The sequence below is a fragment of the Leptodactylus fuscus genome, chromosome 2, assembly GCF_031893055.1.
Source record: "Leptodactylus fuscus isolate aLepFus1 chromosome 2, aLepFus1.hap2, whole genome shotgun sequence".
NCBI classification, from domain to species: domain Eukaryota; kingdom Metazoa; phylum Chordata; class Amphibia; order Anura; family Leptodactylidae; genus Leptodactylus; species Leptodactylus fuscus.
In genome coordinates, this window is record NC_134266.1 from 225,474,380 (window position 1) to 225,492,644 (window position 18,265).

General features: G+C 41.3%; 1 long non-coding RNA gene across 1 annotated transcript; it reads left to right on the plus strand.

The window, feature by feature from the left end:
• The first annotated feature begins 573 nt into the window (after window positions 1-573).
• On the plus strand, window positions 574-16,810 carry LOC142195743 (uncharacterized). The gene is made up of 4 exons (XR_012715105.1): window positions 574-682; window positions 13,484-13,572; window positions 13,963-14,059; window positions 16,306-16,810. It is a non-coding gene; the product is annotated as an uncharacterized LOC142195743 (long non-coding RNA).
• Window positions 16,811-18,265: the final 1,455 nt, after the last annotated feature.

Here is an 18,265-nt window from a genome sequence, read left to right on the forward strand (position 1 = left end):
GTTTCTGGTTCCAAGACCAACTCCGAACTTCAGTTAATGCTTCAGAATTCTGGCTCCCAGGTATTTCATTTATGGAACAGGCTATTATATATAGACAAGGGACGGTCTATCATTATCTTCCTAACCACCAATATTTTACTGCTATATTCCAACTCTCATAATTAGGCAAGATAAATGGATTGTCGCAGTCTAATTTATCTCTGTTCCTTTCCTATTGCTAATTGTCTTTTCTGATTCATTGAAAGAAGTGTCCCAAGTATATGCTCTGTGAATACGGCTAATGTCATTTACCACATTAGTCATTTAAAGAAATTGTAGTGAAATAAATAATGATCACTAAAAAAAGAAGAAATCAATACAAGGAGGAAAAACCAGGGGCAATGTACACTATAAACTAGGATGGAAATGAGGTAAATAATTCAATTACCTCCCTTACAGCTTCATTACACCAAAATTATGTTAAGAGGTGGAGAAGTGGGTTTTAAAGAGAGGCAGGCTGCAGATATACTGTATACACCCACCCTCAATTGTCACCCCCTCCTTAAATAGGACTCTCTTGAGCAGAGACATATGCTGGGACCTGTTGCTTGTAGGAGTCAGCAGAGCAGGACAGACAATCTTCTTGGCCAGAATGTGGTGGAGGTTTTCATCATTCTCAAAGCAGGTGAAGAAACACCCTGGAGTAAGTCCTGCTTTTTGACTTCTCTTATCTTTAGGTCATTTATCTATGTTACATTGCAGCTTAGTAGTAAGTACAATATTGTTTGCAGAGTAGGCGTTTCTGAAGTATCTGTAGTGACAATTTATGGCATTGACTTTTATTGATTCCCAGTAGAATAGAGCAGATACAGCAGCTTGCTCACAGCTGTCAGATATGTATATGACTGTACTGTACTAATCTGGGAGACTTTACATGTAACTCACTGTAGTTACACTGAATGGAGTTGTCACAGACTAACAAACAATTCCATATTATATAGAGATGATATAGGATGCCTAAAGGTCTTATTGATCCCCCCTGAAAGTAATAGTATCACTCCATTCTTTGGTTAGTGGTGCAACCAAAAAAAATCCAACATTTATAGGGGAAATCACATTATCAGGGATTAATTCAAAGACACTGTTAAGGATCAGAGAAGTATCAGTGAATGTGGTGATGGGATCCATTTCTCTTAGACAAGAGATATCACTGGTATGTTGGCATTGTCCAAGGTGTTTGCTGTAGGCTGCAATCATCAGCTGTAAACCCTTAGTATAACACTCCCAGACAATATTGTGTTTTCATGTTAATTCTCGTCAGAATCTTCCTTTAGGTGTTATATCAATGTGCTGGCCTGCGCTTGGCACAGGTAATCCACATGAGAATGGAATCTGAAGAGCAAACGACAGAGCTGATAATATGTCAATCATTCTGATGCCATATGATGTAAAACTGTCCCTTGTATCATATTAGGATGGATCCTCATACCAACTGGATCCACCTGGTAAAATCCATGCACGTTTTTCCCGAAGTAGATCATGGTAGTCTGTGACTGCAGAGCCTGGAAGATACAAATGTGATGCAGAAAGTATAAACTCCTTGAAGAGCATCATATTATGATATTAGGGAATTGCTAGTCATGCAGTTGTAAAACCTTATTTTTAAAATGGCTTTAAAATAGATTTTTCTTTTATGGGAATTTCCTGTGTGAGATTTATGATCCATCACCTACTAGGAGAATGGAGTATCCAGCAGTCGGTACTCTGCTATCTTCATTGATTCTTTCATGGGGCGTCAGAAAAACTCCTGTGGATAGGTCATAATCCATCTAGTATACTTATCATAGAGCTACTATACGGTTCATCATCTATTAAAATGTTAGGTATTTGATTTCCCCATCTGATCCTGTATGCATCCATTATTCAGGTATGTATACAATAAGTTGTCTAAGTTTATCAGAAATAATGTTCAGTACAAAGAGGACATGTGATATAGTAAAGATGATGTGTTACCAGAACAGTACGTTACTAATAAGGACATCACTTGTTTTGTTGTCTTCTCCATCCCATAAAGTAGTGTGCTGCTATTTTATCATGTACGTCAATGTTGGTGTGAAAGGAATGTGTATATTTGTAATGGAGATGAAAGTAAACCTTAGTATGTGCGCTCATATTCTTGGGAATGCTTATGTTTAACACCACAGGGTGAAAGGTCCACAATTTGGAGGATATCCAAAAGAAAAACACACTTCCCAGGACCCTTCTTCTCCCTGGATACCTCCATGAGTATTCCCAGTAATCTCATCAAGACACTAAAAGCTATTGCTGAATAGCTACCTCTTGTATCTTGTCATTGTCTCAGTGCGGGATCTTAGTCACATAATTCCTCTATCTCATAGTCCATTTAAAGAGGTATTACACTGCATCTGAAGTGCTGTACAATGTGGATCCTATAATCCCAGTATTCTATCCTCATTTAATAGTGTCCGTTATACTCAGTCTGCAATCTAGTGCCGTCACCGAGATGTGTATTAACTAGAAGCTATTAATAGTATGATTAGAATAGAAATGGCCATAGATTTATTTTGGTTTCCATAGATCAGTGGATCCCAAAAGTTTTAAAAGGTTTGTCCAATTTCAGACAGATATTAAAGAGACAAATGTCATTGTCTGTATCATGAAAAGTTCTACAATTTTCCTATATACTTTCTGTATCAATTTCTCACAGATTTCTAGGTCTCTGCTTACTGTCATTCATTCTGCTTACTCCCAGTTCATAAAAATCAGTCCATGGTCATGTGATATAGAGTCCATGGTCATGTGATATACAGTCCATGGTCATGTGATGTATAGTCCATGGTCATGTGATGTACAGTCCATGGTCATGTGATGTACAGTCCATGGTCATGTGATATACAGTCCATGGTCATGTGATATACAGTCCATGGTCATGTGATATACAGTCCATGGTCATGTGATATACAGTCCATGGTCATGTGATATACAGTCCATGGTCATGTGTTTTACAGTCCATGGTCATGTGATGGACACACAGGTGCACAGCTCGTTATAGTCATAGCACAATCACCAGACATCTGCCTGTAATGAGTTGTACACCTGTGTATACATCATATGACCATGGACTGTATATCACATGACCATGGAATGATTTATATCCACTGTGAGTAAGCAGAATGAATGACAACAAGCAGAGAGCTAGAAAACCGCGAGGAATTGATACAGAAAGTTTATTGGAAACCGTACAACTTTGAAACAACATGTGTCTCTCAATGTAGGAGGACAACCTCTTTAAGGTCATAGAAGCCCTAATTTAGACCCTACTAAAGAACTCCATTCTATTGTCCATGCAGATGGCATCACCAGACTCCAATGGTCATGTTGTTAATAGTCATGTCATCATGGCAGGCTGCAGTTGGCCACTGTGGCCATGGGACCTGCCGTTAATGTTGCCACTCCTCTTCACATAAAGAATCTTATGAGCAGTTGTGCTGGAAAATGGTAGGAAACATTTAATACTAAACTACACCAGTATGACACTACCATGTAACATGAGTTACAACCTTCCCCAAACATACTCAATTGCCTCCACCATGTTACAGACCTTTGTTATGTACGTCACTATTATAGACTTGGCAGAAAACAACTTTGAAGTCTTATGCAAATGAGACATTTTGAGCAACGGGGGTGGGTCTTCAGCTCCCTGGAGCACTACTCTTGCTCCTCAGACCCCTATCATCACTTGTCTGTGCCACCCCGTGCAGTGAGAGTTAATTCTCATTATCCATCCTACTTGAGTACTGCTTCAAGGAGATGAAGGGCTGCCCCTAGTGCTCCAAATGTCTTATTAACATAAAATTTCAAAGTTATTTTCCTCCAAGTCTACAAAGGTGACATACTTAACAAAGGTATGATGCTTATCACTGTAATGTGCTCTATAATGTAGTGGTAGCAGTAGAATGTGCTTTGGGGAGGTGATAGATTCCCTTTAAAGATTCCCTTCATTGCTTTTAACCCCTTCCCGACATGCGCCGTAATAGTACGGCGCGTGTCGGGTCTGTAACTATGGCGACCGCCCGGGAGCCGGGCGGCCGTCATAGCCGCCGGGTGTCTACTGCTTCAAGCAGTAGACAACCGGCTCTAATGCCTCCGATCGGTCCCCGGACCGATCGGAGGCATTAACCCCTCCGGCGCTGCTGTCAAAGGCGCCGGAGGCGCCATTTTCCCGGCGGCGCATGGGCGCCGCCATTTTGGCAGGGATCGCCGGCTCCTGGAGCATGATCCAGGGCCGACCCCCCGCTGCCGTGCCGTTGCTCCCAGCCGGTCTGCAAATTCTCTCTTTTGCAGGCTGGTGCATACAGCCTGCAAAAGAGATGATGCTTTTTTGCAATGCATTGCAATGCATTAGCATTGTAATGCATTGCATTAGTGATCAGACCCCCTGGGGTTCAACACCCCTAGGGGGTCTAATAAATGCAAAAAAAAAGTAAAAAAAAATATAAAAAAATATAAAAAGTATTAAAAGTTCAAATCACCCCCCTTTCCCTAGAACAGATATAAAAGTAGTTAAAAACTGTGAAACATATACATGTTAGGTATCCCCGCGTCCGAAATCGCCCGCTCTACAAATCTATACAAATATTTTTCCTGTTCGGTAAACGCCGTAGCAGGAAAAATAGTCAAAAGTGCCAAACCGCCATTTTTTCACTGTTTTAATTCTGATAAAAATTTGAATAAAAAGTGATCAAAGCAATAACATTTCCCGAAAATGGTAGAACTAAAAAGTACACCCGGCCCCGCAAAAAAAGACGCCCTATGCATCCCCGTACACCTATGTATAAAAAAGTTACGGCCGTCGGAATATGGCGACTTTTAGAAAAAAAAAATTTTAACACCGTTTTGGAATTTTTTTTAGGGGTCAAAATGTAAATAAAACCATATAAATTTGGTATCCCTGGAACCGTACTGAAACACAGAATATAGGGGACATGTCATTTTGGCTGCACAGTGAACGCCGTAAAACCAAAGCCCGTAAGAAAGTCGCAGAAATGCATTTTTTCTTCAAATCCACCCCATTCTGAATTTTTTTTTCCTGCTTCCCAGTACATTATATAGAATAATTAATGGTGGCATCATGAAGAAAAAATTGTCCCTCAAAAATTAAGACCTCATATGACTCTGGGAGCGGAGAAATAAAAAAGTTATGGGGTTTAGAAGGAGGGGAGTCAAAAACGAAAAACGAAAATCAAAAAATGCCATCGGCGGGAAGGGGTTAAAGCTATATCCATAGTATATGCCATACATGCCGGATAGATGAGCGCCTCAACTTTAGGACATATTTATCTTAAGAGCATGCAAGTAAATTAAAGAGGGCCAAGCATGTCCTCCATTCACTGGTATGGTACGTACCAAACTAGCAGAGCAGGCGGCCTCAGTTTCTAAACTCTGGTACAAGTGAATGGAGAGACTGGCGCATGTGCAGTTGTTTCTCATTCTTTTGCAGCTGCAAATGAGGCCTCATGCTCTAGATAAAGGCAGATCTCAGTTTACTTTGATGGTCAAGTGTTATTCAGTGTGTTTTCTAAGCTTCCATGCATAATTTATGTGATTTGCATATATTAAAGGAGTTGTTCTACAATAATAAGCATGGGTTAGATGATAAGGGTCTAATCACTGGGGATCCCACTGCTAGTGATGTCACATTATGAGAAAAATGCTCTCAGAGATGTCATAGAATAGGGATAATATGCCTGGTTATGTCGCAGCTAGTATCTAAGGTCCGCAGTGATGTCAAAGCTCAAGCATTGTAACACTGCACCGAGGCTTAAGGACAATGATGTGGTAGTACAGAGGTGGCAGCACAGACATTTAGCCTCCTCAGGTCCTAAGACCCAGGTATGACTATAACTTATGCCCCCCTTGCGGACATTTTATGCTCACATATACTGAGTTTTCCAGGTGGGTGTGTACCAATTCTTTGTAAAATGAATCCATCCACATGATAAAACTCAGGAATAAAGTCAATTCTAACAACTACAGTTTACAGAGGACCTTTCACCACCTCCAACATATCTAGGTCTTTACACCAATTAATAGGCGCTGCTCCAATGATTCTGACACAGTTGGAATTTTTTCTCTAGCCCCCACCATTCCTGAACAATCACTGCAGTTAGTTTTGGTACCTGATATGCTATTTAGTCTATGTACTGTCAGGAGGGCGGTGTCAGGCAGAGCTTAAATAGCACCAAAATCAACTGTTCTTGTTGCTCAGGAATGGTGGGGGTTATAGAGAAAATTCCAACTATGCTGGAATCAGTGAAGCGGTGCCTATACACAGATGCTAAGAACTTAAATAAGTAGATATGGTGTAATGTCCTCTTTAAGGAGAACTTTTGCAAAAACAGATTTCATTTTGTACCCCTACTGCTCCCATTTTTTAGTTTTTAATCTTGGAAAATACATAAAAACAAAACAAAATAGATTTCCCTCTATAGAATTGTGACAAATTGACATATAACTTTTGACAATAAGAAAATTGTATGCACAAATGTCAGGTCTTCACCAACAGCACTGGCAGGTCTACTTGTCCTAAATTGCTCACCGCCTTCCACATTCTATATAAATTTCCACAGTCTGTATGTGAGAGCTATTGTGTGTGCAATTGGTCCATTGTAAATGAGGCAATCAGCAGCAGTACATAGCCTGGCAGGGGACTCTAGCTTAGTTAAGGTCAAGTGCTTGTGTATAGTATCCGATTGAGGGCAAAGCTTTCTATCCCCTGGGAAAAACACAGGCAAAGTAGACCTGAAGACAGCAACAAAAGCCATTATTCTGAGAAATGGAGAAACAAAACTCTTATTAATGCGCTAAGGAGGCAAGGGTTTGACCCATCGAGTGCTGGACAGACTGGAGATGCTGCTTTGATGGTGCCAAGATTACTATACGATTTTTTGTCTTGTTTCATTTAGCAAACAATTAATCTTAGAAAAATTGAGAAAAGGTAATAACAGAAATACATCTATATTTGTGTACATTTATTTTTAGAGATGAGCGAATACTAAAATGTTCGGGGTTCGAAATCCGATTCGAACAGCCGCACACTGTTCGACTGTTCGAACGGGTTTCGAACCCCATTATAGTCTATGGGGGGAAATGCTCGTTTCAGGGGTAGGCAACATTCGATCAAATTCTACTTACCAAGTCCATGAGTGAGGGTCGGGCTGGATTCTTCTCCCTGCGCAGCGTCCCCGTGTCCTCTTCCGGCCTTGAATTCACTCTGCTAGGCATCGGGCCTGGGCAGAGCCGACTGCGCATGCCCGCACTACAAGCCGGAAGAGGACGCGGGGACGCTGCGCAGGGAAAAGACTTCTAAAGGTAGGAGAAGAACCAGCGTTGATTGGCAATGTATAGCATTCTGCCAATCAACGCTGGTTCTGCATCGAATCTTAACTTCGAACAGCTAGTAGTATTCGATCGAGTACGAGTATTTCGAATACCGTAGTATTTCATCGAGTACTACTCGCTCATCTCTTTTTATTTTGGTAAAAATAAATATAATGAGCTTAGTTAGCATTTATTTAAAAAAAAAAAAAAGTTTTACAAACTTGGATGTGGTCAAAGAGTTTTGGTGCAGGTTTTGGAGGAATTTTTAAAATGTAATCTGACATTTTAACCACTTCAGTACTGGACTATGTTCTCTTGTTCAGGTGCAGACACATTTTTGGTTTTTTTTTGTACATGCAGTTTTCAGGGCTATAAAAATGTATTCCTTTGGGTTATTCAAATAATTTTACGTTTTTTTCAGTGATAATCGGGCTTAATTTTTATGTTATTTTTATTTTTCCATGTTTCTTTCTTTTAATATCTGAGAAAATGTAAAAGAAAAAAAAAAGGAGGGGAAATGACTTGACTTTTTCACATTTTTTGTGGGTTTTTTACTAGCACATGCAGTATATATGGTTTGGTGACACTTGTTGTGTCGCTGGGTTTGGGGCTAAAACCTGTGGGCATGGTGGTGGCATTGGGAGATTCACTTTATTTTTGTTTTTTGTATATTTTTTTCCACAGTGTGCTCCCGTCCCCCATTACAGACCTTTGGGGGGGGGGGGGGGGTATTTAAACTTTTTTGTATTGATGATTTTTCTTGTAACTGGTGTTGTATGTATCAGCCCCAGTTGCAGTAAAAATCATCCAAAAATAGATGCTTGTACTCTAGGACCCACCAACTCTTGGAGTTCCAGTCTCCCTAGCGGTCATGTGAACAGCAGGTCAGAGCAGAGCTGCATCATGGCGGCTCCCATAGATCTGCTTACAGTGCTCATTGAGTACCTTTGTTTTATCAGAGTCAATCACATGTTAGGGTCTGTTCACATGGTGGAAAATGAACAGGAATTCTCTTCATTTTCTGCCGTCAGCATTTTTACCGTGGGCTAGCCACCTCGGGATGCCGATGCAATGCATTAGCATTCCATCGCGGCATCCCACTTAAGATTAGGCCTGGATGAATGGGCCTACTCAGTCTCAGACCACGGATGCTACGGCTGAATTAGCTGCTGAGCCCACAGCAAGATCAAGCAGAACACTTTTTTTTCCCGCTTCTTGCTATGATCTCTGCCTCCCATTGTAAACAATGGGAGGCAGAATCCGAGAGGAATCTGCCCGGATTCGGAGGCAAAATCCGCCCCCAAATCCACGGCAAATTCCTCCATGTGAACAGACCCTTATATCATCAAACAGCAGTCCTTCATTGCCGAAATACATGTACATGTAAAAGATCCCTTAGGTTACTTAAATGGAATCTACCACCACCAGAATTGCTTCTGAACTTCTGATATGCTGCTATAGGGGCAGTTAGTGACATCCTGAACATATCTTTTTATGTCAAAATGCAATGCTGCTGCCGAAAAAAAACGCTTTAGGCTAAGGTCGCACGTTGCGGAAACTCAGCATCTTTTGTTGCAGATTTTGTTGCAATTTTTGAGCCAAAGTCAGGAGTGTATTGAGCAGAAGGGAGAAGTATAAGAACTTCCTATATATTTCCCATTCCTTCTGTAACCATTCATGGCTTTGGCTTGAAAGAATGCAACAAAAACAGCTGTGTTTCCGTAAAGTTGGGCCTTAGTCTTAATCCATATAAAAAATAAAGAAAAACCGCTCAAACCCAACCAAAATGAAAATGGAATGGAAACATACTTGTATAGGCTGCTTCGGAAAAATCCTTGACTGAAGAGGATACAACGTACATCAAAGAAATAAGATATCCAGCGCCAAAAAAACTTAATAAAACTTCATCTTTACTAGTCCATGTTTAAAAAAGAATTACAAAATGGATCCAATGTGCAATGCAAAACAGCTAGCTTGGATCCATTTTGTAATTCTTTTTTAAACATGGACTAGTAAAGGTGAAGTTTTATTAAGTTTTTTTGGCGCTGGATATCTTATTTCTTTGATGTACTTAATCCATATACTAATAGATAAGCCTGTCACTTTTGTCTGTGGTCGGAGTACATTTGAACTTGTCAATCTTTATTTGGAGCAGTGCTGGGTGGCAACCCCTGGCAAAAATGGGTGCTTTGCTAAATATCATGGGTTACAATATTCATGTGACACAACATTTACTATAGATGATTGACAAAAGATAGTTATGAGGGGACAGGCTGACTGAAGACACACATAGGAACCTGGGGAAAGCTCCCTGACCTCCTTCGGGACAGAGACATGGACAATGATAGCTGATGCAGCTATCCTGTATTTCTCCTGTAACTATCTTTATAATGACTTCATTAAATTTCCAAATTGTGAGTCCTCCTGATACAACCTATATTTACATGAGTAAGAATTTTGGAGAACAATATTTATTTTTCCTTGCTGCTATGCCCTGGGTGCACCAAATATCATTTGCATATGGAGTAACTTTGTTGTATGTTCTGGTTGCCACTAACTGCCCCTATAACAACATATTCAAGTTTTTTGGTGGTGGTAGACTCTCTATAAGTGTGGTTGGGAAGTGGCAGTCACACTTGTGGTCTGATCCTCTGCCGGTAGCTTCGGGACTATCAATACTTTTCCTGGTGCTCTTTTTACAGGTAAAAATTACTGTATAGTTTCAGGTCTTACAGGAATATGATTTATTCCAATTCAGCAGTATCATCGCTTCTGTGTAGTCCTTGACTCCTCCAAATAGCTTCATGTCAGAGTCAATATAATATCACACTATATGTTTTTGCTTCAGGCTGATAGTCAACAATGTGACTGATAGTACTGGCGAAGTCTAGAACAAAAAGGGAAAAAAGTTTCTATTAGGTATCTGTTAAAGTAAATGTAAAAAAGTAAAAGTAAAATGTAACACTGGGCAAAAACTAAAATGCATTGAGTTTTATAGTCCTATTTGACCTCAGAGTTTCATTCATGGGAGTTGTGCTATTTCTGAGGTTTTATGGTCCTACAATAGGCCAGAAGACTAAAGGCTATACTGATCCTGACAATGTGACAGCACTGTCATAAGCAGTTTGTAAAATATATTTCCCCTACTGACAGCTGCTTCAGTTTGTAATCCGGAGGATTTTCCACAGTGGTTGAGAGCAGCCCTTCTAGATTGTTATCTGGGCTAGCTCAAGCTTTTGCCGTGGCCCATGGCCAGAGAGGACTGGATGATCCTGGGCCCCAATGCAAAATCTGTAAGGGACCCCTAGCTACATTGGGCCATTTAGAATACTGGTATATTTTATGTAACAAAGGGATATTTAGGGCCCCCCTCAGGGTCTAGGGCCTGGTAGTGACTACTACCTTGCATCCCTATACCAATGCCCTTGCCATTAGCAGTAGGGATCTTCAGAAAGGTATCATTCAAGCAAACAAAACATAGGGAGCGAATAGTACCACTGGCATTACTGGTTCAGAAGAAATAAGGGGTGTACATAAATCAAAATGGAGCCCTCATTGTGTTGTCCATGCCAGCATGCCCCAGTGCCATAAATGTCTGGTGCTTATTGATACTCATGGGAAGGACCTTATGACAAAGTAGGCCAGTAAAGGCTAACAAAACCCATGGAAAATAAATATTGGGCCATCTGATTTGTTCCCCCTTCACTTATAGGCCCCATAGCAGTCACATTGTCTGCATCTATGATATGAATAGCCTTGAAATACAGGTAGTAGTCAATCAGAAGATGTCATCCTAACAACTGCATATAAACTATATGAAACACTTATAAAACCATCAAAGGTATGGAATTAATGTGCAAGACAAAAGCATAACCTCAATGGTTTGTATAAAATATTAACCGTTATTGGTGTGTATTACCGTCCTCTACAGTAAAATAAATACAATATAATAGATATATAGGGTGAGATTCACATTATGCTTGAAGTTTAGTGTCATATGAAGTATGAATATCTAGGCAAGTCTCCGATATTTCCAGCTGCCTACAAATCTATCTCAAGGAAGCTTCTGCTAGAAATGAATAATAAAAAGACCAGAATCCAGCGAGCACTTACATTAACACCTATGGTTCTGTAATATTATTATTCATAGCTGTGACATCATAGCCATAAGTAACACAATTACTATGAGCTACACGGTGAGAAGAAAATTAATTTTATTCTCCCTACTGGAATTTTTTTTTTATCATGGATGTTTTTTAAAGTGAATTCTGACACATATGCTGTATATTCATTATACTTTGTCAAGTCACTTGGAGAGAAAGTTCTTAAAGTTTAAACTGAAAGACACTACCCATTACAGTATGTCTTACTATCCCTGGTAGCAATGGGAAGCCTGGATTTGGTTGTACCTTACATGAATATACTCAGCTCAGTGTGATCTCTGTAAAATGGCCGGCATTGTCACCCCCCAGTCCCATTATTTGTTGTTTAAGCTTCATCCTGAACATATTTGGTTGCTGCCTGACAAAGAGCACAGTCAGAAAGAAAGACGCCCTAATAATAACATTGGGAATTTCCATGTATAATTGGAGTCGATAATTTAGAGGTCTGTATTAGTCAGTATTTACTTACCAACTCTGGCACCTGCTCACGGCCACCAGTGCTTCCCCTTTTGCGGGGATGGCTGTGAGCAGGAACCAGGATCCGTAAGTAAGGCTGTGGGCCTGCGAATCCCACAAACACTAACATTATACTCGGGGGGTCTTTTCGGAGTATAATCATCAGAGGCCAAGAGTATAATAATTGTTCATGGGTGGTCCACAATGGGGCATAATGGAGCATATACTGTGTGCAGGGGCCATTATGGGGCATAATAGTGTGTACAGAGGCGACTATGGGGCATAATACCATGTGCAGGGGCCACTATGAGGCATAATGCTGTGTACAGGGGCCACTATGGGGCATAATACTGTATGCAGGGGCCACTATGAGGGATAATACTGTGTGCAGGGGTCACTATGGGGAATAAAACTGTGTGTGCAGGGACCACTATGGGGGATAATACTGTGTGCAGGGGCCACTATGGGGGATAATACTGTGTGCAGGGGTCACTATGGGGGATAAAACTGTGTGTGCAGGGGCCACTATGGGGGATAATACTGTGTGCAGGGGCCACTATGGGGATAATACTGTGTGCAGGGGCCACTATTGTGTATAATACTGTGTGCAGGGGCCACTATGGGGCATAATACTGTGTAATGGGGCCACTATGGGGCATAATACTGTGTAATGGGGCCACTATGGGGCATAATACTGTGTGCAGGAGCCACTATGAAGCATAATACTGTGTATAGGGGCCACTATGGAGCATAATACTGTGTGCAAGAGGCACTATGGGGTACAATACTGTGTGCAGGGGCGACTATGGGGTATAATACTGTGTGCAGGGCCCACTATGAGGAATAATAATGTGTACAGAGGTCTCTATGGGGCATAATACTGTGTGCAGAGGCCACTATGAGGCATATTACTATGTACAGGGGTCACTATGGGGCATAATACTGTGTGCAGGGACCACTATGGGGCATAATAGTGCATTCAGAAATGCGAGGGGGGGGGCTCGGTTGATTGGGGTCTTTGGGCCATTCCTAGTTACGCCACTGAGCCTACACATTGTGCTTATGTTACTTTGTAGGTCTTACAATAAGGGGGCGTTCACACTAGTGTCAGTGTCCGACAGCTAGTGTCCGATGCTAATGTCCGCACAAGATTTTGCATGGACATTAGCATCGGACACTAGCTGTCGGACACCGACGCTAGTGTGAACGCCCCCTAAGGTGACATGGAGGTTCCCAGTCTCAACACACTTGGAAAGTACCGAAACATTATACACATGAACATACCTTAGAGAGGCAGAAGTAAGGTCCTGGTATATTGCTTGAGATAGGGAATTTATGTTGTGGGTCCCACTGAACACAGTATTTGATGCCATTCTTTATTCAGCACTGTAGAATTTGTTGATGTCATGTAAACAATACAAATAAATGAAATGGTAATATATAAATCGTAATAAAGTGATTTTATTTTTTTGTTCTCCCTACAGTTGGTGCCTTTGCTTGGTTTCACAATTTTGGGTATAACCAATGCAACAATTTACCTGATGAAATCCGCCCTTTTCAACCCAGAAATAAGGTACAGTAAAACACATAACACTTTGCCTCTCTTTCCATCAATTCACTACATTTTGGAAATATCACTCCAGTACGAACATTTGGATAAGAGAATGCAGATGCCGGGCTATGTGATCTCTCGCTACTTCCAATGCTGTGACCGGGATTTCTGCTGCTTTGTATCACGGTCACACTGACTCCATCTGCTGCTTGAGCTGCTGTTTAATACTTATTGGGTTTGATTCTATCAACTACAAAGAACTGCCGTGAAAGAAACTTCTCGGGCAATCTTAACCCAATCATTGTTCCAAATCTCACAAGATCAGTCCATTAATGTCCTTTATCTGTTCTATTGCTGGGGAGAAAAATAATAATTTCATTTGACTTACATTTTTTGTTCTTTTTTTTTCAGTTGGGTAAAGAAGGAAGAACCTGAGCCTTGGTATAAATGAGGTCCAGACCTCCAGACGAGAGGTGAAGACCTAAAGATGTTTCTATAATGAAAACAGGTAGAATGGATTGAAATCTAAATGACTGCACTTGTACATACTGTAGTGGTAGATTACTCAGCAGATCAGATGTAGGTGCAGCCGCCACATCAATGTCCTAAAAGCATGTCATTCTCCCTAGTTATTCCCTTACTTATCCTCCTGAAACCTCCAGCTGAAATGAGGTATTAGACAGGTTGTCATTGCACCCTGTTTCCTATATTACCACATGGTTGAATTCAGTAATAATCTGCCATAGGTGGCACAAGGCTGGTAGTAAGACCTGTACTGCACTATGGAACTAAATTCAGATCACATTCAAAGGCACGGAACTTTTCCTTCCAAGTTAAAGGAGACCTAAGCTGATACCGTCAAGGGTTAATTAGACAAGTTTCTGGATATTTTCCATTATCATCTTTAAAAAAAGTTACACATTTAATTTAAGAATTAACCAGTCACTGATATAAAGTTGGACAAAACTATAAGGCCTGGTTCACGTCTGCGTTTGGTATTTCATTAGGGGACTTCGCTTGGGGACCCCAGAACGGAATACCCAAAACATTGACAAGCGGTGAGCAATGAAAGCACACAGACCCCATAGATTGTAATGGGGTCGTTGTGTTTTCGATGCGGTGTCCGCACACAGAGAGCAGACAACATACGGACCACATTACAGTCTATGGGTCCCGTGTACTTTCATAAGCTCACTGTTTGTCAGTGCGTTCGGTATTCCATTCATGGGGTCCCCATGTGGAGTTCCCAAACTGAATACCGAACGCAGATGTGAACCAGGCCTAACCAGTCACTGCTATAAAGTTGGACAAAACTATAATACATATAATAAAAGTATAATAAAAGTATAAAAAAATAGTATAAAAAAAGTATAAAAAAAATATAAATAAAAATAAATAAATAAAGCAATAATAATAATAATGTTATACCACACCAAAACTTACATATTGCAATCCCAATGAGATACAGTGTTACACAATAGAAATAAGAGAGGGCCCTTGAGAAACCTATATTTGTTTCTAGTGTCATTGCCTTTCCTTATAGATTTCATTTGTTGTACTACTGAACTAACCATTATTATCAAGGATGGCAAAATTAATAAGCGGTCGTAAGTACAGACCAAGCTGAGTGGAATAGTCTCTCAGTCTGCTTCTCTGTGCTCCAAAGTGGAATTGATAGTGATATTGTACAATGTAAGGGCGGTATTGGAAGAGGAGAAGCACTAGAACAGTCTAATAGCTAAGCGGTGTGATAAGAGGGGCAGCACGAGAGAAGTCTTGGATGCAGTTGGTGGTTATCATGAGTCAGGGCTCGTTCACATCTGCGCTCGGGGTCTGCGTTATGCAGGTTTCCGTTTCCTGCACGAAACTGGGCAGGAAACAGAAACCTGCAGGCATTTTTCAAACCCATTCAAATGAATGGGTTTGAAAAGTGTCCGGTCATGAGCGCTGGTAAGTGTTTTGCGCTATCCATGGCGAAACTGTTTTTTTTTGTAACCGGACACATGATCGGACATGCAGGACTCTGTGTCCGCTTTAAAAAAAACGGTTTCACCACGGAGAGCCCAAAACGCTCACCGGCGCTCAACCGTGTTCTGTCTGCAGAAGACGGAAACCTGAGAATGGAGACTGAACACTGGTGTGAACCCAGTGTAAGACATTTATCAGACCTTACCAGACAGCTAGACATTTAAGGAAAGAGCTAAATGCTCTGGAACACTGTTTATCAAACTGAATCTCTAAAACCCCCTAACCCTGTGAGCCAGATTGGCCTATACAGGGAAAGAGTATAGTCAGATGGGGGTAAGAGCTGGTCACCAGGTTTACAGGAGGTCAGAAGGGGTACTATATCTCATGGAGGAGACCTTGCCTCAAAGAGGCCGCTTTGCAGCATACAGGAATTTATTAGATTGTACATGTCCTTGTGGGAATTCTAGGAAAGGAACATGCAAATAAGTCCTCCTTGCTCTAATCCAACCTTTTAGAAGGTAGCTCCCTATAGATCCTTTTGGAGGAGTTATTCTGGCTTGGATTTATTCCCAGATAGGTTTCGTTAAAACCAGGCATTGATATATAAGGAGCTACCTTGCAAAAGGTGGTGCTGGAGCAAGGTTCTCTTTTCCACCAATGAGGATTTCTTTGCATATTTCTTTCCCAGGTTTACAAGAAATAGTATATGAAGGTGGCACATTGATTTTTACCACCTATATGATATGTAATGCTTCTATAATATATAATGTATATATTTTATTTCAGGATCTGAAAATCCTTCCTGAAGAAGATGACGGCCAATGACGCAGTACTGCACAGAATAATATTATTTCACTTTCTTCTATGTAAAATCACTGCCATCTCTTCTGTCTCCAGGGAATATAATGTTGTTTGGCCAGTCCAGCAATAATACTTGTAATTTGTTATCTTGTATATAAATATAGAGCAGTGCTCACACTGAACACACGAAGTAGTCATGTAGCAGACTTAATAGGGTGTGTTATTGTTAGGATTGTATATGTTGTTTGATAGTAGTCAATGAATATATATAGACTGTGAATGTGTGTTATATCTGCATATCAGCATTGACAATCCATTGATTTCCATTTTTTTTTTTCAAATCTCCCAAAAAGGGCATCAAGTAACATTTGGTTTAGATTTGAGTTTAATGGATTGTGTTGAAGCAATAGGAAACTTTGATAACTACAGAAGGTAAATGTGAACATACCCTTTGGCATTGGTTTTTCAGCCCATTTTGCATTCAACTCAATGAGGATAAAAAATATTATGGTGGCGCTCAGGGCAGTGGCGTAACTACCGCCATAGCAGCAGAGGCAGCTGCCACAGGGCCCGGGACATTAGGGGTCCGGTGACAGCCGCTACCGCTGCTATCATTATACTCGGGGGTCTTTTCGGACCCCCTAGTATAATGATTGGCGGACCGGGAGAGGTAAGAAACATAAAAAACACTGTTACTTACCTCTCCACGATTCTGCCAGGCCTCCTTCCTGACGTCCTTTCTGACATCTCTGATGTCACATGAACCCGGCCTGCGTCCCGGGTCATGTGACATCCGACGTCATTGAAGAAGGATTGAAGAAGGACTGCAGCGGAAGCCGACAGCGTAGGAGCCGGGGGACAGGTAAGGTACAGTAGTTTTTTATGTTTTTATTCCCTCGGGTCTCCGATTATTATACTCTGGGGTCTGAAAAGTCCCCAGAGTATATTAATTGTATATGGGTGTCCACAGTGGGACATAATAGTGTGTGCAGGGGCCACTAAGGGACATAATAGTGTGTGCAGGGGCCACTAAGGGACATAATACTGTGTGCAGGGGCCACTATGGGGGATAATACTGTGTGCAGGGGCCACTAAGGGACATAATACTGTGTGCAGGGGCCACTATGGGGGGATAATACTGTGTGCAGGGGCCACTATGGGGGGATAATACTGTGTGCAGGGGCCACTATGGGGGATAATACTGTGTGCAGGGGCCACTAAGGGACATAATACTGTGTGCAGGGGCCACTATGAGGGATAATACTGTGTGCAGGGACCACTATTGGGGATAATACTGTGTGCAGGGGCCACTATTGGGGATAATACTGTGTGCAGGGGCCACTATGGGGCATAATAGAATGCGCAGGAATGAGTAGGAGGGGGTCGGTCGAGGACTTCGGCGTCGGTGTCGGTCAGGGGGGAGGGGGCATGTCAAAAGTTCACCACGGGCCCTGCCATTCCTAGTTACGCTACTGGCTCAGGGATATGGTTAGAATGGAAGCACAGGTTCTTCCACAATATTATAAGTACACATAGCAGTATTGTAGAGTAGTACATGGGAAGAGCTCAGATATGTCACTTTCACATGATAACCATATGATAACATAGTATCTCTCTTCTTGCACCAACCTCTATAAAAAATAAAAAAAAAAGCTGAATAGAATCCATATGATCATGAATAGAATAGTTCTAGATGGGGCTGTAGCTATAGTGGATCAGAGGTAGCAGTCACACCCCACCCTGGTATCTTTCTATCTATCACAAGAGGAACAAGTACAGTATTACAAACCAAAGGCAGCACAATGGCTCAGTGGTTAGCACTGCAGCCTTGCAACGCTGGAGTCCTGGATTCAAATCTAACCAAGGACATCTGCAAGGAGTTTGTATGTTCTCCCTATGTTTGTGTGAGTTTATTTCCACACTCCAAAGACATACCGATAGGGAA